The sequence below is a fragment of the Gossypium hirsutum genome, chromosome D02 (assembly GCF_007990345.1).
Source record: "Gossypium hirsutum isolate 1008001.06 chromosome D02, Gossypium_hirsutum_v2.1, whole genome shotgun sequence".
Taxonomy (NCBI): Eukaryota; Viridiplantae; Streptophyta; class Magnoliopsida; order Malvales; family Malvaceae; genus Gossypium; species Gossypium hirsutum.
This window is the reverse complement of record NC_053438.1, coordinates 59,436,249-59,458,994: the sequence shown is the minus strand read 5'-3', so window position 1 is coordinate 59,458,994 and position 22,746 is coordinate 59,436,249. Positions and strand designations below refer to the sequence as shown.

General features: G+C 35.0%; 1 long non-coding RNA gene across 1 annotated transcript; it reads left to right on the top strand.

Annotated features, from left to right (window-relative positions):
• The first annotated feature begins 17,394 nt into the window (after positions 1–17,394).
• On the top strand, positions 17,395–20,844 carry LOC107909725 (uncharacterized). The gene is made up of 2 exons (XR_001687329.2): positions 17,395–19,179; positions 20,373–20,844. It is a non-coding gene; the product is annotated as an uncharacterized lncRNA (long non-coding RNA).
• Positions 20,845–22,746: the final 1,902 nt, after the last annotated feature.

The window sequence follows — 22,746 nt, the reverse complement described above, 5'->3', positions numbered from 1 at the left end:
GAAGGACTAATAATATTCTATCCTGATTTGACATATATCATGGACTTGACCGGAATATTTGTTATAACCAAATTGTTAAAAGAGTTATAAAGTGTTCATAATGAGCTGTGAATGTTTGATTTTGTATTTATCAACACAGTTCTTGTTGAGTGTTTTAGTGCCAACACTGTCAGCCACTATCAGTACTGGAACCTCAAGAAGTTTCCAAAGCAGTCTCAACATTGGTATGAAGCTTCACCATGTGATCTGAGACTTGATTTGCTTCACAGACAGTTTGAATTATGTTAACTCTCCAATCTCGCCTGCATATATGTGTAATGGAACAACCAGTAATCCATATTGTCCTCGAGTAAATCGATAGCCAAAATGACCCCATAATTAAAAGTTAAAACGAAGCTCCATACCTAGAACTAAGCTTATTCCGATATTTCTCTTCTAGCCAAAGACCCCACTCATCAATATGGTTCCTAAGGACTCCACCAGAGGATGCGATGCCAGTCAATAAATCAGCTGCTCTATCAATATTACTGGTGGTCCATCTATCATGCACTGGTTCTCATCCAACAGTTGTTGGATTGTGTCGCTTTGTGCCATCTAGTTGAGCTGTTGTGGTAAAACCAACGGTTTTTTTTTATATAGGATTGGTGCTTGAACTAGTCAGGTTATTAGTTTATCGGTTCAATCAGTTCAACTAAATAAATTATTAAAAATTTTATAAAAATAAAAAATAAACTTGTTTTTCTATCCTGATTCAACTAGTCTGTACTGTTTCACATGTCAACAAATTTAATACATCTCTTCGAATTGGTACCCCAATTTGTTCCTAGTCCAATAATCGATCCGATTCAATTCAAACAAAAATAGTTAAAACTTCTTGCCTATTTCAAACTTCACCAAAAGACACTTCTATAGAGAAATTATCTTTGGGAAATGTAATATTATCGACCCAAGGTAATCTTTGCAAACCAAACATGATTATATTATGCCAAAATTTCACATTACCCTTAGAAATCTTACATGATTCAAACCAAGCGCTCCATTAGCATTTTATCAAGTATGCTACATTACCTTATTTGGTTCATTTAATTTAAATATAAAATTTTATTATTTAGTTTATGAAATTTAAAATTATCTAAAAACACATTTTACTATATTTTTCTCATAAGATTTACTTCTTTTTCTTTACTACACATGGTACAAATGTTGATGTTTATAAAATTTTATTTTATTGATAAATAAATAAATATGTGTATCTAGTAAACTAATTTCATATTTTCTTTATTAAATAAATAAAATGGGTAAAGAGTATAAGCAGGTAGGGTTTCTCTTGTGATCAAAATGACAAGAAAAAGAAAGAAGAAAAACGATTCTTTTTTTTTTTACTATTAAAATGTGTTGTTATGGTTTAAGGACAATTTGATAAAAATGATAAAGTTATTATAGAAGTAACATTTTGAGTGAAAGTAATTAATAGGCAAAATGTTAATTTTGCTCAACTAATAATAACAATACTACTAATAACAAAAAATATATAAATGAATGTTACTTGTATGTCAAACAACTAGAATTTTGATTCATTAGTTGTTGTTCATGTAATGCTTAATATATCATTTGGTATTTAAGTTTGATACTTTTTTTTAATGTTGCATTTATGTTATTTTTTGGTCTAATCTGATACTTTTATTGGTAAAAAATTATATATTTTGGTATCTAAAGGTAACATTGTTAACTTTTTAGTGTTTAATTCTTGATTTTATTCATAGAATAAATTTAATGTTAATAGCAAATGTCATATATAATTGTTTTTAAGTTCGTTGGATGAATTAAAAAATTTTTGAGTCCCCACCAATCTTGTGATTGGGTGTGATTGGCCACCTAAAACTATCCTTTTAATAAAAAATTAAAATTTATTAAAAAATTTAGTCTGCGAAACAAGAATTAGTTCGGGAGTACGGTTACGCGTGAGGAAGATATTAACACCCTCACAACGTCCATTAACAAAAACGATACCATTTAATCATGTGTTATCATTAACCAAGAAATATGGAAATTAAGTTCATATTTAAAAGAAATTATCTCAAATAAAATATTTGTTTTGTTTTTGAATAATAAAAATAAAAAAAATAAAAAATGAGAATCCCAAAAGAAACCCGAAAGTAATTCTCAAATAATAATAAAATCATTTTATTTGTGAAAATGATATTCTTTTTAGATAAATAATTATCAAAAGTCCCGACAGAAATCCGACACAGACATTCTATATTTAATCGATGAATAATCAAGCTAACATGGATATGGATAACTAATTTTTCAAGACGAGAATCCCGACAATAATTCTCAATAGAATTTTAAAAATCTTATTTTGCTTCACAATAAATAATTATCGAGTGAAATTCCGGATAATAACTTTCAATATTATTATCGCATAAAAAATTGCCACATTATTTTAAAAAATTTGAATGATTCCGCATGCAGTATAAAAAATATAGATAAAACATTACATTAAACAAATTAAAATTTCAGCAATCACCGTGTGTTCACAACATCATACATGTACATGCATTAAAACAAGCAAAAGCAGAAACATATAGGTTGCAGTTTACTACTGAAAAATACTATAAATTTACACACACTCATAGAAACATATAATATCAATCATAATTAACTATACAAAATTTATGTATATCGAAATGACAATTACATCATGATGCAAACATTTATTATAAGGGCATAAATAAAGTAATTAAAAAGATCATAGCTTAAAGTTGAAAAATTGCCAAGGGGTTTAGATGACATAACTCCAATATGCAAAAACCAATCTGAGTGGCACTTCTCCTTTCTTGTTCTTCTTTCTTGCTCAGTTCTTCTCCCGTTTTCCTTTGCTTATTCGAGGGTTGTTTTTTTCTTAGATTTTATTGAATTTGCTTTGGTTTCTATAAATATGAGTTACTGTGATGATGGGACGTGTGATGATGGATTGTGGGATGATGAATCGTAATGGTTATGTATTTATGGTGATTGGTAGATGATTAAAAAAATAGTACTGTATCTGATGATACAATGGTGAAGGTCTTCATAGTTTTTTTTTTCCTTTTATCCCTATTAACTAGTGAGGTGAATAAGGGAGGAAGACGGTAGTTGAACGAAGGAGGATGAGGTGAAAATTGGTAGAGACGTATGTTTGTGGAAAGCTTTGGGAATCTGAGAAGGAGTCTACACGTGAATTTTTATGACTTGTTTGCATGACCATTTTATAGCGAGGGATAAGTTTAGATATGTGTTCTAAAATTACTAATATGGAAGTCTGATTTGATATTTTTAACAACGATGGTGATGCTATGTCTTAGGATGAAACATTGTAGGGTGACTAGCAATCAATCACTCTAAGCCTCCACATGGCCCTCACATAGTATTAGTGGAGATGCCTAATTCTAAAGTTCATCAATTTAAGATTCACAAATTAATCCTAGATTCGTGGTGTCATTAATATGATGTGAGATTCATGAGATACACTATAAGTTTACAAAATTTACTACATAAGTATAATAATTATCCCGAACAAGTGAATGTTATAAAATGACCTTTGCGAGCATATTGAGAGGTATGCGGTATAGATATAGATAATGAAGGTTTGGACAGTTAATTTGACATCAAAGTTGAAGTATTATTCATAAAATTTTGAAATTTGAATAATTGAATTTTGTATGTCCTTTGGACTTATGGCTGGATGAAAAGATCCGTATATGCAGTTTTGTATACATTTATTAATGATACAGTTGGTGAAATGTGCGATATGTTGCGGCATATTATTGGGTTCCTAATGAAACCGTCATCAGTATTATTGTTTGGATACACATGTCGGACTCTGATTGGGACAGCTTTTTGTATATAAGTAACAGTGCATGTTGAGCACGTGGTAACTTACTTGGTAAGTTTCGAAGTAGATGAAGGGTTTTGTTTTAAGTTATAAATAGGGATAAGGGTTTGCAATGTCCATCTTTTTCCTGAGTTTCTATTTTTTGGAATCTGTATCTTTTTATATTTGTTACCAATGTTGATTTGATTTCCTTCCTTGTCCTTTTTTTTTTGTGTATGATTGCTACTTGTAGGTCCCTATTGTCTTTACTTTCTTTATATTGTTCTTAATTTTTATTTTACACTTATTAAAACCTGATCCCGAGACCGATTAGTGTTCCTAATGAGAGAGAAGAATTTATGTGTTCAACATAATTAGAGGAAATGTGTAAATTGTTAGCATGTAAGGGAATTACCTATTTTGATAATTTCAAAATACAAATTTGATATTGTGATGTGGAAATGTCGGCTGGGTGAGATGTACAACTATAAGATTATAAGTTGTTGATAATTTTTTTTAACACTTTAGATTAAATATTGTTCCTCAGACATTGAAAAACTCAAAGGTTTTTAATTTTTAATGCCAGAAATATCATAATTCATTGGAGAGTTTTTTTTATATAAGTTTTTTATTTAAAACAATAGTTTTTCGGTTCAAAAAAACTCAAAAGCTTATTGGCATCAAATAAAAAATTATAAAAAAATTCTAGCTTCGAATACTATTAAAAATGTTTAGGGTTAAAATTGTTGATTTTTTTAGATATATGATTAAATTGATACAATATATAAATATTGAAGAGAAAATTTTATTATTAGGCCAATAAAGAAAAGGTAGTACATTCATTATATACTAAATGACATAGTGACTAAAAATCTAATTTTGAAAATTTTAGTTATTAAATAAAAATTATATTTGGGTGATCAAAACAATATTGAGAGTCATTGGGTTCAAAAAATAAGAACAAATTCATCCACAAAAAAATCTCAACATTTACATTTGGTGAGATTTGAACCCATGCCATTACCCATGCCATATAATGGCATGACTTAGAAAGTTAACTATTACTTTAGTGAATGAAGAAACTTCTGCTCTGTAAACCCATTGGTGGAAAAACAAAATAAAACCGAATATAAAAACAAGAGAACAAATTTATTCTAAAATGTAAGACGATTCAAAAAATCAAAATCCACACTATTCAATCTTAATAATTTTTTTTTAGAAAATGAACTAGGTACAAAATCAAACATTTAATAGCTAATTACGAACAGTTTATAATTCTTTAAACACTTTGGTTATAACAAAAATTCCAGTCTAGGTCCATGATACATTGGATAAGATGTTAATTCTACAATATGACAAGTTGATTAGTATCGATATTATTATTAATATAATAAAACATAAGTTTAAGTACACTCAAATAAGTTTAATTCTTACATTTAAGAGTCAAGAAAGAATTATGAATAATTTTAAACATCAAATAAAAAAACATGTTAAGGATAAGTAAAATGGATGCAACTGATTATATGTATTGCCGTCAATGATACAATAATCATACTCTTCCAAATGGTCCCAGTGCATAATTTTTTTTCTATATATATATACTTCAATCATACAGATTCTTAAAACTTCCGAAATCCAGATTGTGTTATTCAGCAATGCTTTATCTCATCATCTTCCCACATGTTATAGTTGATGGGCATAAGCATAAGAGGAAATTTTTTACCAACGGTTATACTTACTTCCTCCTCCATGTCAATGTCCATCTCCGTCATCCCACTTGGTAATTTCCAGTCAAAAAAATAGAGCAGGTTCGCCAGTGCCAACTCTAAAACAGCCATTCCCATGTTCATTCCAGGGAAAATTCTTCGACCAGCACCAAACGGCAACAACTCGAAATGTTGCCCCTTCAAATCGATCGGATTATCGATGAACCTTTCGGGAATGAAGTCTTCTGGGTTGTTCCAGATGTCAGGATCTCGTTCTATTGCCCAAACATTTACCGCAATTCTAGTTTATTTCCGATCTTTATTTGGGACATAGTCTCTCTTGGAACAAGAAGAACAACTGGAGGATGTAATCTAAGAGTTTCTTTAATTATCATCTTCAGGTATTTAAGCTTACTAGCATCATTTTCTGTTAGTTTTCCTTTCTTCCTAATGCAATTTCTAATATCATTTTGTGCTTTCTTCATGGCTGTTGGCTTCCTTACTAGCTCTATCATTGCCCAGATCATGGTAATTGCACCAGTGTCTATTCCAGATACGAATATGCCCTGATGGATGATAAAGTAAGAATCAGTGCCATATATACAAAAAGATGAATTGCCGAAAAAAGGGAAAAGTTTGGTTATTTACCATAAGGATTGCCTTAATATGGTCTTTAGTAAGTTGAATGGAATCATTTTGGGTTTGATCTTTCTCCATTCTCAGTAGCACATCGATTATGTCTTCTTCATCGTGCTTGGTGGGTCTTGAAACTAGATGATCATCGGTTACTTGCTGAAAGACAGCATCAAGTTCATGAAAGCTACTCTCTGTTAAGCTGTGCAAGCAGCTTAGAAACAAAGACTTAGAATTTTCTTCATTATAATAAAACTCATGATCTTTAAGTACAGGCTTCTCATAGTTTTATACACAAATGAACGCATAACTAACAGCTCAACTACTTAACAGCTCAACTGTTAACTGAACGTACAACAGTTTTAACTACTAACAACTTTACTAACTACTCTAACATTCCCCTGGTTTGATCAACTTTTTGAGCACCAAGTTCATTAAATGAGACAACACGTAGAGCATGTCGAAACCATGCAAAGTTCTTCGCTGTGACAGGCTTTGTGAGGACATCAGCAATCTGCTGATCAGATGGTACAAAATTAACTTGAAGTAAACCAGCAAGAATCTTCTCACGCACAAAATGATGATCAATATCAACATGCTTCATTCTAGCATGATGTGTAGGGTTCTCTGCTACTAACACTGCAGAAGAATTATCACACCAAATGACTGGTGTTTTTGCTACTGCTACCCCGACTTCATCTAGCAACTGTTTGATCCACAACAACTCAGACACGCAGTTGGCTAGACTGTGATACTCCGCTTCAGTAAAGGATCTTGATACTACTGACTGCTTCTTCGAGCACTAAGCAATCGGGTTTGGTCCTATATACACAACATAACCAGATGTAGAGCGACGATCATCAATAGAGGAAGCCCAATCTGCATTCAAGTAGCACACCAGATCTAGTTGGCCCTTTGAAAAATATAATCCATGATCTAACGTACCAGCTAAATACCTCAGCACACGTTTAACAGCTCGCCAATGATTATCACTTGGGGAGTTCATGAACTGACTGAGCTTATTGACACAAAACGAAAGATCTGGTCGTGTAACACACACATATTGAAGCATTCCTATAACACTATGATACAGATGAACACCAGAGAATAACAGACTATTGTCTGGGGCAGTCAACTTAGGTATATTCACCATGGGCGTAGGAGTAGTCGCAGCCTCAGCCATACCAGCTTTGTGTAGTAACTCCATGATATACTTCTTTTGGCTAAGTAGCAGCCCCTGAGTTGTCTTTTGTACATCAAACCCTAAGAAGAAGTTAAGATCACCCATATCTTTTAGAGCAAACTTATTGTGAAGCTGACGAACTACCTCACCTATGTCATGGTCAGAACTCCCAGTGAGCACTATATTATCTACATACACCAAGAGCAGTAGACACGTCCCTGCTGACTCTCGAATGAACAATGACGAGTCTGCTTTGGACACTCAAAAACCAAGTTGAGAGACCAGATAATGCTTAAGTGTCTGAAACCAAGCACGAGGAGCCTGGCGAAGGCCATAGAGAGCCTTATTCAGTTTGCATACAAGCTTCTGTCCAGTACCGTTTGATACCTCAAATCCAGGAGGTTGCTCCATATATATTTCTTCAGTCAATTCACCATTAAGAAAAGCGTTATTAATATCAACCTGTCGTAACGGCCAGTCCTACATAACAGCAAGGGCAAGAATTGTCCGAATGGTTGAAGCTCGAACAACTGGACTAAACGTGGCATGGAAATCAAGTCCTGCATGCTGGAAGAATCCTTTTGCAACCAAGCGAGCTTTATACTTGTCAAGAGACCTATCTGCCTTTGTTTTGACTTTAAACAGCCACTTACAACCGATAGCTTGTCGATTATTTGGTAATGCGCAAATGTCCCAAGTATTGTATTGGGAATTATCCATATTTATGGAAAATCAAAGATATGGGTATCAAATAATAGAAAGTCAAAGATATGGGTATCAAATATTGGAAAGTCAAAGATATGGGTATCAAATATTGGAAAGTCAAAGATATGGGTATCGAGATATTGGCATAATAAAATTTGAATATTTGCAATATATGGTCCCTAATTGTAAAGTGACTTTGCAAGTTGATCCCTGAACCTCAACTATAAATAGGCATAACCATCTCTCATTCTGTATCTCAAACTTGCCATTCTTTACTTAAGGCATTGTTTTCTCTCTCTCTCTTTGTAAATTCTCACTTGTATTTTGGAGTGAAATATATTTGGTAGTGCCCGAGGACGTAGGCAAAATTTGCTAAACCTCGTTAAATTCTTGTGTTCTTTATTGTATTATTCTGCATGAATTGTGTGTGTGATTGTAGTGATTTATTGTGCTATTAAATTACGATTGAGGGATATTCTGGCTAGGAAAGACCTGGTACTTAAGCGATCCTTGTGATCCACCTCTCTTTCCTGGGAATTGAACTTAGTGTGATTTTTTAGTACAATAATTTTACTCTTTTACACGCTTCCGCACAACAATTGGTATCAGAGCTAGATTCGTACTTGGGGAATACGACCGTTCACGGCACTGTTCACGTACTGTAGTTGGGATTGAGGAGAAAAAAATGGAAAAGTCATCGTCAAAGACTACTGTGACCAATGCGAAATTTGAAGTAGAGAAATTTGATGGTACAAATAATTTTGGTATGTGGCAATGTGAGATCCTGGATGTCTTATGTCAGCAAGAGCTGGATATAGCCCTTGAAGAAAAACCTGACAATATGGATGACAAGGAGTGGGCCAAGATCAATAGACAGGCATGTGGAACAATTCGCCTATGTTTGGCCAAAGAGCAGAAGTACTCTGTCATGAGGGAGGCATCAGCGAAGAAGTTGTGGGATACACTGGAAGAAAAGTTTCTAACAAAAAGTCTTGAAAATAGGCTTTATATGAAAAAGAAACTTTATCGATTCACGTATGCACCCGGTATGTCGATGAATGACCATGTGAACTCATTCAATAAAATTTTAGCAGACTTGCTAAATTTGGATGAAAAATTTGAAGATGAAGACAAGGCATTACTGTTGTTGAATTCTCTTCCCGATGAATATGATCATCTTACCACCACATTGCTTCATGGGAAGGATACAATCACATTTGATGCAGTCTGTAGTGCGTTGTATAGATCTGAGACTCGAAAGAAAGATAAAAAAGATCACAGAGATACAACTACAGAAGTCTTAACAGTAAGAAGTCGTTCGCGCAGCAACAAATCTGGTAGAAGGAGTAAGTCCAAAGGGAGACCTGCCAAAGATGAATGTGCTTTTTGTCGTGAAAAAGGGCATTGGAAAAAGAATTGTCCTAAGTTACAAAAGGGTAAAGCTATTTCTGATGCATGTGTAGCGGAGCATGATGAGGAGTCAGGCTTTAGCTTGATTGGCATGGCAGTGGCATGTCATACAGATGAGTGGATTTTGGATTCGGGATGTACTTACCATATGTGTCCTAATAAGGACTGGTTTTCTAGTCTTAAAGAACTAGAAGGTGGAGTTGTTTTTATGGGCAATGATAGCGCTTGTAAGACAATGGGAGTAGGTACAATCCAATTGAAGAATCACGACGGCTCAATTCAAGTCTTGACAGATGTTCGCTACATACCTAGCTTGAAGAAAAATCTTATCTCATTAGGGGTCCTAGAATCTAAAGGGCTCACAATCACTTTGAGAGATGGATTACTAAAGGTAGTAGCCGGGGTATTGACGGTGATGAAAGGCACAAGAAGGAATAATCTGTACTATTTAAATGGAAGTACAGTTATTGGATCAACATCAACAGCTTTTACGAAAGATGCAGATTCAGAGGCTACCAGGTTATGGCATATGCGATTGGGACATGCTGGTGAAAAAGCTTTGCAGAGTTTGGCGAAGCAAGGCTTGTTGAAAGGTGCAAATTCTTGCAAATTGGAATTCTGTGAACATTGTGTTCTGGGCAAGCAGACGAGGATAAAATTTGGTTCAGCAATTCACAATACAAAAGAAATTATGGACTACGTTCATGGTGATGTGTGGGGACCTACTAAAGTGGCTTCTTTGGGAGGTATGCACTATTTTGTTACTTTTGTTGATGATTATTCAAGAAAAGTATGGGTGTATCTAATGAAAAGGAAAAATGAAGTTTTGGATGTATTTCTGAAATGGAAGAAGATGGTGGAGACCCAGGCTGGTCGAAAAGTCAAACGACTTCGATCAGACAATGGTACTGAGTACAAGAATGATCCATTTCTACAAGTATGTCACGATGAAGGTATTGTACGACACTTCACTGTTCGAGATACACCACAACAGAATGGGGTGGCAGAACGTATGAATCGGACTATACTGGAGAAAGTTCGATGTATGTTGTCCAATGCTGGATTGGGCAAAGAATTTTGGGCTGAGGCAGTTACATATGCGTGCCATCTAATTAATCGGTTGCCATCAGCTGCAATAAATGGAAAAACTCCTATGGAGAGGTGGGCTGGTAAGCCTGCTATTGATTATGATTCTTTACATATTTTTGGTTCCACTGCATATTATCATGTAAAAGAATCTAAGTTAGACCCAAGAGCAAAGAAAGCATTATTCATGGGTATAACTGGTGGAGTAAAAGAATACCGTCTCTGGTGTCCTGATACAAGGAAAATAATTTTCAGTAGAGATGTGACTTTTGATGAATCAACCATGATGAAGAACAATGATTCACAAAAGGATAACACAACTAGTGGCACTTTGCAGCAGGTGGAGCTTGAAAAGGTTAATGATGATCCAGCTAATATTGAAGGAACAAATGATGAAGAAGTTTCGACCCAAGAACTTCTACAACAACATGATTCAATTGCATATAGAAGGCCAAGAAGAGAGATTCGTATGCCTGCTCGCTTTGATGATATGGTGGCCTATGCACTTCCAATTGCAGATGATGATGTTCCTTCTACTTACACAGAAGCAAGAAGTAACTCTGATAGTGTAAAGTGGAAGCAAGCTATGAATGAAGAAATGCAGTCTCTTCATAAAAATAGGACTTGGGAGTTGGTGACACTACCTAAAGGAAAGAAGGCAATTGGATGCAAATGGGTATATGCAAAGAAGGAAGGATTTCCTGATAAAAATGAAGTTCGATACAAGGCTAGATTGGTAGCAAAGGGTTACGCTCAGAAAGAAGGAATAGACTACAATGAAGTATTTTCTCCAGTTGTGAAGCATTCGTCTATTCGGATTTTGCTAGCCTTGGTTGCGCAATATGATCTTGAACTAGTTCAGCTCGATGTGAAGACCGCATTTTTACACGGTGATTTGGAAGAGAAAATCTATATGACTCAGCCAGATGGATTCAAGGTTGCTGATAAAGAAAATTGGGTTTGCAAACTGACAAAGTCGCTTTATGGATTGAAACAATCTCCAAGGCAGTGGTACAAGCGATTTGATCAGTTCATGAAAGGGCAAAGGTATACAAGAAGTAAATTTGATCATTGCGTGTATTTTCAGAAGCTACAAGAAGGATTTTTCGTATACTTGCTCTTATATGTTGATGATATGTTGATAGCATCTAAGAGTAAAGTTGAAATTGAGAGATTGAAGACTCAACTCAACCTTGAGTTTGAGATGAAAGATCTAGGTGAAGCTAAGAAGATCCTTGGCATGGAAATATGTAGGGATAGAGCTCATGGCAGAGTTAGTTTATCTCAGAAGCAATATTTAAAGAAGATACTACAGAAGTTTGGCATGAACGAGCAGACTAAAGCTGTAAGTACCCCGTTGGCTTCTCATTTCAAGCTTTCTGCACAACTATCTCCTTCGAAAAATACGGAACAAGAATACATGTTACAAGTTCCGTATTCTAATGCAGTAGGTAGCTTGATGTATGCAATGGTGTGTACAAGACCCGACATTTCACAGACAGTTAGTATAGTGAGCAGGTATATGCATAATCCTGGAAAAGGACATTGGCAAGCTGTAAATGGATTCTACGGTATATTCATAAGACCATGGATATTGGATTACAGTTCAAGCAGGATACTACACTTGGTAAAGGTGTTGTTGGGTACGTTGATTCTGATTATGCCGGTGATTTGGACAAACGAAGATCAACAACTGGTTATGTGTTTACTCTTGCTGGAGGACCAATAAGTTGGAAGTCTACACTGCAGTCTACAGTTGCGTTGTCAACCACAGAAGCTGAATACATGGCTGTAACAGAGGCTGTAAAGGAAGCTATTTGGTTACAAGGTATGGTTAAAACCTTGGGATTGGTCCAGGAGCATATTAATGTGTATTGTGATAGTCAAAGTGCTATTCATTTAGCAAAGAATCAAGTCTATCATGCACGTACAAAGCATATCGATGTACGTTTCCACTTTGTGCGGGAAATTATTGATGAGGGGAAAATTCACCTTCAGAAGATTAAGACTGCAGATAATCCCGCAGATATGATGACCAAGGTGGTAACAACAATCAAGTTCGAACATTGTTTGAACTTGATCAATATTCTGCATGTTTAACAGTTGAAGAAGGCACTATCAAGTGTTGTTGACAAAGGCAGAGAGAATTGTGTGAAGATAAGATTACTCGAATCAAATCTTCAAGGTGGAGATTATTGGGAATTATCCATATTTATGGAAAATCAAAGATATGGGTATCAAATAATAGAAAGTCAAAGATATGGGTATCAAATATTGGAAAGTCAAAGATATGGGTATCAAATATTGGAAAGTCAAAGATATGGGTATCGAGATATTGGCATAATAAAATTTGAATATTTGCAATATATGGTCCCTAATTGTAAAGTGACTTTGCAAGTTGATCCCTGAACCTCAACTATAAATAGGCATAACCATCTCTCATTCTGTATCTCAAACTTGCCATTCTCTACTTAAGGCATTGTTTTCTCTCTCTCTCTTTGTAAATTCTCACTTGTATTTTGGAGTGAAATATATTTGGTAGTGCCCGAGGACGTAGGCAAAATTTGCTGAACCTCGTTAAATTCTTGTGTTCTTTATTGTATTATTCTGCATGAATTGTGTGTGTGATTGTAGTGATTTATTGTGCTATTAAATTACGATTGAGGGATATTCTGGCTAGGAAAGACCTGGTACTTAAGCGATCCTTGTGATCCACCTCTCTTTCCTGGGAATTGAACTTAGTGTGATTTTTTAGTACAATAATTTTACTCTTTTACACGCTTCCGCACAACATATTGTTGCGAGTTAATGCCTGTAACTCTGTACGCACCGCAGCCTACCAACATGCAGACTTCATAGCTTCATGAATGTCGCTAGGCACAGTACAGGTTTAAGGAGATGACATGCTCAAAAAGACCTTTGGCTTAAAAATTCTTGCTTTACTTCTGGTTAGCATATTATGGGTATTGCATGGAGCTGACACACTAGGGGCAGTAAGTAGAGAGGACTGTATCTGCTCAGGTGTAAGGTTTCTAAGTGGTAGAGATAAACTAGGTAGAGATGACTCATGAGAGATAGGTGTAGATGTAATATTAGGAGGAACAACAGTAGAGGGGCTGACAGATGGACGGTGGGAAATTAATGGAGATGTAGTATTAGAGATAGTAGGAATGACATGTGTTTGTTGAGGTGATGACAGGACCAAAAGTTTAGAGCTGGATGGGACATGTGTAGTATTAGGGACTGCTAAAACAGTGTTGCTTTTGTATGGAAACTTAAATTCATGGAAAGTGACACTTAGGGAAATGTAGACTCTACCTGTTGGGTCTTGACATTTGTATCCTTTGTGAGAGGGTGAGTAACCTAAGAATACACAAGGGGTTGACCGAAATTGCAATTTGGTTTTGTGAAATGGTCTAAGATTTGGGAAACATAGACAGCCAAAGGTTCGAAGAAATGTGTAGTCTGGTTGCATGTGAAATAGTTTCTCATAGGGGGATATGTTACCTAAGGTAGAAGAAGGTAAGCGATTGATCAAGTACACAGCACTGCAGAACGCTTCGTTCCAAAATGTCAAAGGTATGGACGCATGAGCAAGCATTGACAAGCCTATTTCAACTATCTGCCTATGCTTGCGCTCTACAACACCGTTTTGCGCAGACGTGTAAGGGTAGGTGAGTCGATGTACTATCCCTTGATGATTGAGATAGCTCTGTAGCACCTGAAACTCCCTTCCCCCATCAGTTTGTAATGCTCGAAGTTTACAGCCCAGAATCCTTTCAGCCTGTCTGTGAAATTGTGGAAACACACCATAGACATCAGATTTCTTCTTCAAAAAATACACCCATGTGTAACGTGTAAAAACATCAGTAAAGGCAACATAGCAGCGAAAACCATTAGATAGAATCGGTGCTGGTCCCCAAACATCAGTAACAACCAACTGTAGTGGAGAAGTATAGTCAGTAACAGACTTTGAAAATAGAAGTTTGTGCTCTTTTCCCATATGACAGGCAACACATTCATTAGCTTTATTATCATCATCAAAATGTATATTACAGTGATGAAGAGCCTTTATAAGTAAGGCTCGACAAGGGTGTCCTAATCTAGTGTGCCAAATACTGAGCGGGAGCGTGGCACTGGTTGTAAGACATTGAGCTCGTTTGGAATCCAAGTCATCTTTTCCAGAATTGTTGAAGTGTATCTTATACAGCCCACGATCAACTGATCCTTGAAAAAGTACTTCTTTGGTGTTCAAATCACGAACCTGACACTGAGTAGGAAGAAATTCAAACATGACTTGATTATCTTTTGTGAACTTGGACACTGATAATAGATTCTTAGTAATGCCTGGCACAAAAAGTAAAGATCGCATATATAGAGGACGAGAACGAGTGAGCAGAGATGACTGTCCTGTAGACAACACTGGAAGAGCTGATCCATTTCCTACATACACTTTACCTGGTCCTTTGTAGGTAGCGGTGTCACTTATTGATGCAGCAGAGTTTGTAAGATGATGTGTGGCACCAGAGTCTGGGTACCATGCATTATCACCAACTGTGTCAGGTGTTACAACATATGCTTGAGGCGGAGATGCACCAGCCTGCTGAGTAGGACTTCCAGCAAAAACATTAGGCCAACTAGACGAAAAAGGAGTGGAAGAAAACCAACCTGGTGGACACCATGCGGCATTTGGCTGTGTTACAGGCAAAAAAGGAACATACCATGGTGCAACTTGAGGACCTGCACCAACCATGCAGATATTTGCCTGAGGAGGAGGTCTATAATTGGTACTCTTGTAGGAAGAATCAAAACGATGATAACCGCGATCAATGAGATGCCCAGTCTTGCCACACAATTGACACTGAATTCGCGAGGTAGAAGAGCGTCCTCGCCCACGTCCTCGATATGCTGAGGAAGGGCGATAAGATGGAACATGATCAGTAGAACTGGTACGGTCAGATGGTTGATCAGTAACTACATTTGCAGAACTAGAGGTGTCACCAAGGACAACCTGCTGTCTGGCTTCAGCATCAACAAGCATAGTTGCTACACCTTGAACAGTGTATGGAACCTGACTTGCTGTAATAATGGCAATCACTGATTCATACTCAGGAGAAAGTCCATTGAGAATGGCAGTTACGTGTTCTCGTTCACTAATAATCTCACCACAACTAGCAAGGTTGTCACAACATTATTTTATTTTCATCAAGAACTCTTTCATGCTCAGATCACCTTTGCGTTGAGAATGCAAGGCTCGTCTATAGGACATTAGTCTCTAGGTGTTCTGACTACCATACAAGTTGAGGAGAGCATCCCAGATTTGAGCATTCGTGTCCATGCCAATAAGATGTGGAAGAACCGTTTGGCTAATGGAAGACAATAGCCAAGAGGCTAGGGCGCTATCCTGCTGTTCAAAACGAGCAAAATCTGGATTTTCATGACTCATACCATTGTCATCAGATAAAAACGGAGTAGGGGGGATCGTTCTTGAATCCAAGAAGCTTTGAAGCTTATATGTTTTGACAGCCAAGAGAACTTGTTGACGCCAAAGAAGATAGTTGCTATCATCAAGAAAAATACTAATTTTCTTTGTAGAGAAAAACCTACCATCAACGACTCCATCAGTAGCGCTGGACACCGATACTGAGGAGGGAGAACGCACAGCAGATGGACTCGATGGAGGATCCATGAAAACACACAGAATTTAAGAAGACACCAGGAAAGAACCAACTTCTGATACCATGTTAAGCTATGCAAGCAGCTTAGAAACAAAGACTTAAAATTTTCTTCATTATAATAAAACTCATGATCTTTAAGTACAGGCTTCTCATAGTTTTATACACAAATGAACGCATAACTAACAGCTCAACTGTTAACTGAACGTACAACAGTTTTAACTACTAACAACTTTACTAACTACTCTAACACTCTCAAGCTTTCTATGAAACCGGTAAACCAGTTAACTAAGAAGCATGGACACGACCACGCAATACGGATACGATACGGTACTGATACGACAACACGATAATTTTAGAAAAATGAGAACATAGATACGCAAGATACGGTAATAAAAAATATTTATATATATTTTTATGTTAAAATACTCATTATAAATGAAAATATTGATATTTTTCATTAATATATAATCAATTCTTTTCCATTAAGCTCTCTTATCATTACATAAAATATGACAAAACATAGTAATACATTTTTCAAGTTCATTACACAAAACATGTTATATCAAATCTAAATTTGTGTCACACATATATTTATTAATTTATAATTAAAATGATTATTTTTTAAATATTTGTAATCTAATAAATACATTAACTAGACAAATATATATATTCTTATTATAATAGTCTCACATATTTTTATTATACTTTACTTTCACTATTTTTATAGTACTTTAATTTTTTTTTACTTTCTTACCCCGTTATAACTAGACAAGTACGTTGACTATTTTTTTTCGTTTTTTACTTTAGACACTCATTTATCCCCTTTTTTCCCCTCATTTATTGCCTTTATATTTGTTTCTGTCTTTCTTCTCTGCAAAACCTTCATCTACAAAATCTTCATTATCATCATCTTCATATAAGGGAATGCACGAAGGTCCAAGAAACTGCACCATGATTCCAAATAAGACAAATATGTAAAAGTCCCATAAATAGTCACAATTAAATGCTAAAGTTCTCCTTTTAATCGGTTTACTAAAATTTTCCTTCTATATGATTTTTTTTTCGTTTTTAGTCCAGGTCAAAAGAAAGTCTAGCAGTGACTTTTTTTAACATGCGTCAAGGTGTGTTTGGTACGTATCCGACCATATCGGCGGTGTGTCCGTGTCGAATACCAATACGACACTGGTACGAGGGTGTTTTCCCACTTCATAGTCGGTCAATTACCTTTCCTACATAAGGGAAAAAAAATCCGAGGCACAAAAGCTTCCCAACATAGTTCCGCCTCAAACACCACTTTTTGTAACTTATGGTTATCAAGTTGACTCCCTTGGAACTGTTTCCCGAAAGCAATCCTAAAGTTTATGCTAGCGGTGAGTGAAAAGAAACATTTGCTTAGATGCACCAGGTTCGCTGAAGTAGCCGATTCCGAGATTGATTCGATTAGCAAATCAACCTCTTCTTCCCTAAACTTAAGGTGCTGCTTAAGTTTAGCCTCCCTGTTTTAACCTCCTGATCGCTTCTTTTATTTTTTCCTCCTACTCCTTCTTCCGTTCTTCATCTTCTTCTCCTTCTTCATCTAGGTACCTTTCCTCTTACTTCTTCCGTTCTTCATCTTTTATTTCCAATTTTCCTTAGCTTTTTCCGTCGCATATCTTCTCTTCTTAGGGCTGCTGCTTTGTTTCGCTCAAATCTATGGCTGCTTTCACCTCTTTCTCTCTTTTTCGGTACTCTTTTATCTGTTTATATTTTGTTGAGGGCTGTAAATGAAGGTGGTTCTCATACTAGAAAGGTAGATGCAGTTCAGTACATCAAATTGTTGAGGGTTATATTTATCCCTTCTCATGGAGCTAGTGAAATGCTGGAAGTTCATGGAGAAACAGATACCTCAATGGTATCTTTCAATGAGTTCCTTATCATGTTTAATGATCCTGATTGGGGCTTTGGTATTTTGTCCACTCTCCTGAAGTTAGAAACTGGAGATAGGAATCGTCATGAACGCCATCTCTGCTCAGTTTACCGTTACCCAATTATTGGTTCTCGCTCTAAAGAAGTAAAGTCTCATTTTAAGTCTTTGTAATCAATGCTACAGTGAGGGTAAGGTTCCCCCTAACTTTAAACAAGATGAATATAAATTCAAGGAGTATGGGAAGGAAGCTGAAGCAATAAAAGATAAATGCTTGTGCTTTAACTTGCAATCCTAGAAAGATCCATAGCTAGTTGGTTTTAAAGTCTTTTGCTAATCTTGTACCATTCCATCGTATTATTTTAGGCATCCCGTGTGCATTGTCCAATATACAGTTCATCAATATGTTCAGTGGCTGTGTCATGCTCTTGTGTAATAACCGCTTTCAAGTGATGGCTCTGAAATATCTCTGTTTCATAATAGTTGTTGTAGAGTATTTTTACTCTTCTGTTCTTGGGGGGGAAATTTGAGATGATGTATATTTGAGATTATTACCTGTAACTTCTTCTGCTTCTGCTTCCTTTTTTTCCCTTGGTGGTGTTGAATTTTCCAGGAGAATTTTCAATGGAGAAACAAACGCTATGATTCTATTGGGCAAAAGAGATGTTATCCTTTGGGGATGCAGAGCGTTAATTCTGCTCAGACTATTCAGCTGAAGTAGTTGATACTAATTGATGAATAAAATTATGATAGTAATTATGATAAAAGAGATGTTTTCCTGTATGATGGGAGATTTTGTGAACCTAAATTTTACATTATGCACCATATACGAAAGATTATTCTGTTTGAACTCTAAATTTAGATAGACTATCTTAAGAATTTCTTATATTAAAAAATATACTAATTGAATGTGGATTTAAATGTTTTGATAGGTTCCGAACCCCACTCTGCTGTTATAGAGAATGGATCTTTTCATATTCACACAATGGTACTATTTGGAGGAGCATCTTTAGGCTAAGGTATTATTACTAGGCTATCAATATCTATTGTTTAATTTTTTTAATTAATTCACATATACAATGGCAAAAGCACTCTCATTGCCTACGAAAGATACTTTACCCACTAATGCTCTTGCTGAAGCCAATCATTCAGTTTGTAATACTTCTTTGGTTTCTTTGCTTCAAAGTTCTTCCTCCTAATGCCTTCATAGTGCAGGTGAGGTTTTATTTTCCACTGGAGAGATCTCAAGTTCTATTTTCTATATTGTTTAGAGTAAATAGTCTTACTCTTAACTGTTACTGAATGTTGTTGTTGTTGTCTTTTCCACCAAAAATTGTAGAATCCTTTTAATGGAATCTATCTTTCAAAGATTTTGATGTACTACCATGGTGTATCAAATTTTTAAGTAGAGATTAACCACAAATTAGCTCTTTCTATTAATTGCTTAAGAGGTTGAAAATAACAGTTTAAAGCTCAAGCAATGAGTGGCAGGCTTATGACTTATGAGCAATGATTTCAAAAGAGAGAGATAAGAAATGAATAGACAAAAGTGATTGGTGTACATTTGTTACTTCTGCATGTATGAATGAGTTTTGTTGGCTTGTTTTTCTAGTAGTTATTATTTATCAAATTTTCTATGATTTTTAAATGAGTTTTAACCAGAGTTATCTCACACTACTGCAGCAAATTTCTTCCTACATATTTTAGGGTTTATTTTTGTATGTGCATGCAAATGGTTGGGGTGTACACTTGCTACCTCTGCACATGTGAATAAATTTTGTTGCTCAATTTTTCATTTTCAAACTTTTATTTTAACAAGGAGTAAATTTCAACCAAATTCTAGCCATTCTTTTCTAATGATATGTAAAGTTTTTTTTTGAAACAAAAGAGAATTCCTATGGTACATTCTTATACATGATCCATATTCTTAAGTAAAAGCCTTTGTGAATTACATTAATGATTATACTTTTATTCATAATATACATGTGGTATTATTAACATCGTGTAAGGCCAATATGGATAGGTGGTGATGGAACCTTACTATCATAATTTTGTTTTTGGTATGTATTTTATGAGCGTTAATTCATCAGACTATTATTATGAGCGTTAATTCTGCTGAATATATCTAGATCTTTGTTTATAGAGAATCGACTGAATTGCAAAATTTTAGCATCTGCTATGATGAATGTCACCTGACTGGTAATCATTTCAGGGCACCCTAACTCAGTACTACGAACAGCTGCCAGTAAGTCTAGAGAATTTGAGGCTGTATACGGGAAACACCGAAGCAAGGGATCTGAAGACAAGTTGCCAATGCAAAGTAGTCTTGACGAAATGGTAGTTTTTATTCGGGAACTAATCAGCCTTACACGCTTAAAGACATGGGAGGAGGGCACTTGTATTAGGTCATTGACTCAACTTCAACAGAGGGTAAGGATGCTTCTGCATCAACATTGATTGAATGAAATCCATGTAATATTTGTAATTTTTCCCAGGGTCATTCATTTTCGGATATAGTTAGTGATGTGAATATGATTGTGACTAATATGCTATCTAGCATTTTGTAAAGTTTGGGTGGGCTAGAAAATTGGAAAACATATTAGTTGGTAGCTGGAAGGTTGAAATGAGCTGACCGGCATTTTGTACAATGCATTTCTAATGAGAAAATTTGTTAGTTATAATTATTTTAAATTTTATTAAATCATATATTTTAATTAAAATATATTTAATATTAATTATTTCAAATTATATTTTATAGTATTATATATTATGATTTTAGTAAATTCATATAAGAATATTGATTATTAAGAATTTTATTAAATTATATATTTTAATTATAATATATTTAATAATAATTATGTTAAATTATCTATATTATGATTTGAGTAAATTCATATAAGAATATTAATTATTAAGAATTTTATTAAATTATATATTTTAATTATAATATATTTAATAATAATTATGTTTAAATATGATTAAATTATTTATTATTGATATTAATAATCTTATTAAATTTTAAATAACAATAACAATAATCATTTACCCAAACAAATTTATGCTAAGGGTATTCTAGTCATTTTAGTTTTTTCCATTATGCTATTACACCTCTATTCCATTCAACCAAATACAAGATTACTATTACGCCTCTATTCCATTACATTCAACCAAATAGTTGATTTGCTATTACACCTCTATTCCATTACACCTCTATTACATTACACCTCTAATCCAATACAGCGAACCAAACGTGCCCTTAGACTTGGAGATGAGACATTGATTTTTCACAAATAGCATGCCCAGGGGTTTGGAAGCTCAGATAACAAATCAAAGTGAAACTTGGCCATAAATTGGGTTTTTTACACAAATAATACAAAAAAATTAAAAAATTACTAAAATAATACAAGCTTTTTACTATGTATCAAAATGGTACAAATAGGAGTGGAGGGACTGCCACAGGCGACACCAAAGGTGCCAGTGGCAGAGGCGGCACCCCCCAATTATAATGGTCTCCTTTAGCCACACGAGGAGAAGAAAGAAAAGGAAAGGAGGAGAAGAAGATAATCTATTATTTTTTTAAAAAAAATACCTTATTTTTCTATTTTTTTTCTCTTTCTTTCTCCTTTCTCTATTCTCTTTCTCTCTTTTTCTTTTCTTTTTTCGGCACCGCCCTCTTCTTCTCTTCTTCTTCTTCTTCTTCTTTTCCTTTCCTTTTCTTTCTTTCTTCCAAAAACGCGATGTGAATATCGGATCTCTATTTGAAACAATGGACATAGGTACTCCGTGCAACCTTACAACCTGAGAGATATATAGCTCAACTAACTTATCAAGTGAATAACCCGTGTGTACCAGAATGAAATGAGCCGGCTTAGTCAGTCTATCGATAATTACCCAGATCGCATCTTTCTTACTCGGTGACAGAGGCAAACCCGATACAAAATCCATCGTGATTCTATCCCATTTCCACTCGGGAATCATAATCGACTGCAGTAACCCAGACGGTACCTAATGCTCAGCTTTCACTTGCTAACAGATTAAACATTTCAAAACAAATTTTGAAATATTATGTTTCATGCCATGCCACCAATAGAGATATTTCAAATCATTATACATTTTTGTACTTCCCGGATGAACAGATAAATGACTACTATGTGCGTCATTCAAAATCATCTAAATCAACTCTAAATTTCTCGGAACACATAATCGACCTCTAAATCTTATACAGTCATCAGAATCAACTTGAAACTCTGAATCAGGGTTTGAATCACATTGAGCTCATTTTGCTAACATTTCATTATCAAATTTCTGAGCTCCACAAATCTGCTACAAAAACAACGGTCTCGCTTTCAACTTAACCACAACCGAGCCGTCGTCAGATAGAGTCAACTGAGTATTCATTGCACATAGAGCAAAAAAAGATTTCTGACTTAATGCATTAGCAATAACATTTGCTTTTCACGGATGATAGTCAATTACTAACTCATAATCTTTTAACAACTCTAACCATCTTCGTTGTCGCAAATTCAAATCTCTCTGAGTCATTAGATATTTCAAACTCTTGTGATCAAAATACACATGACATTTCT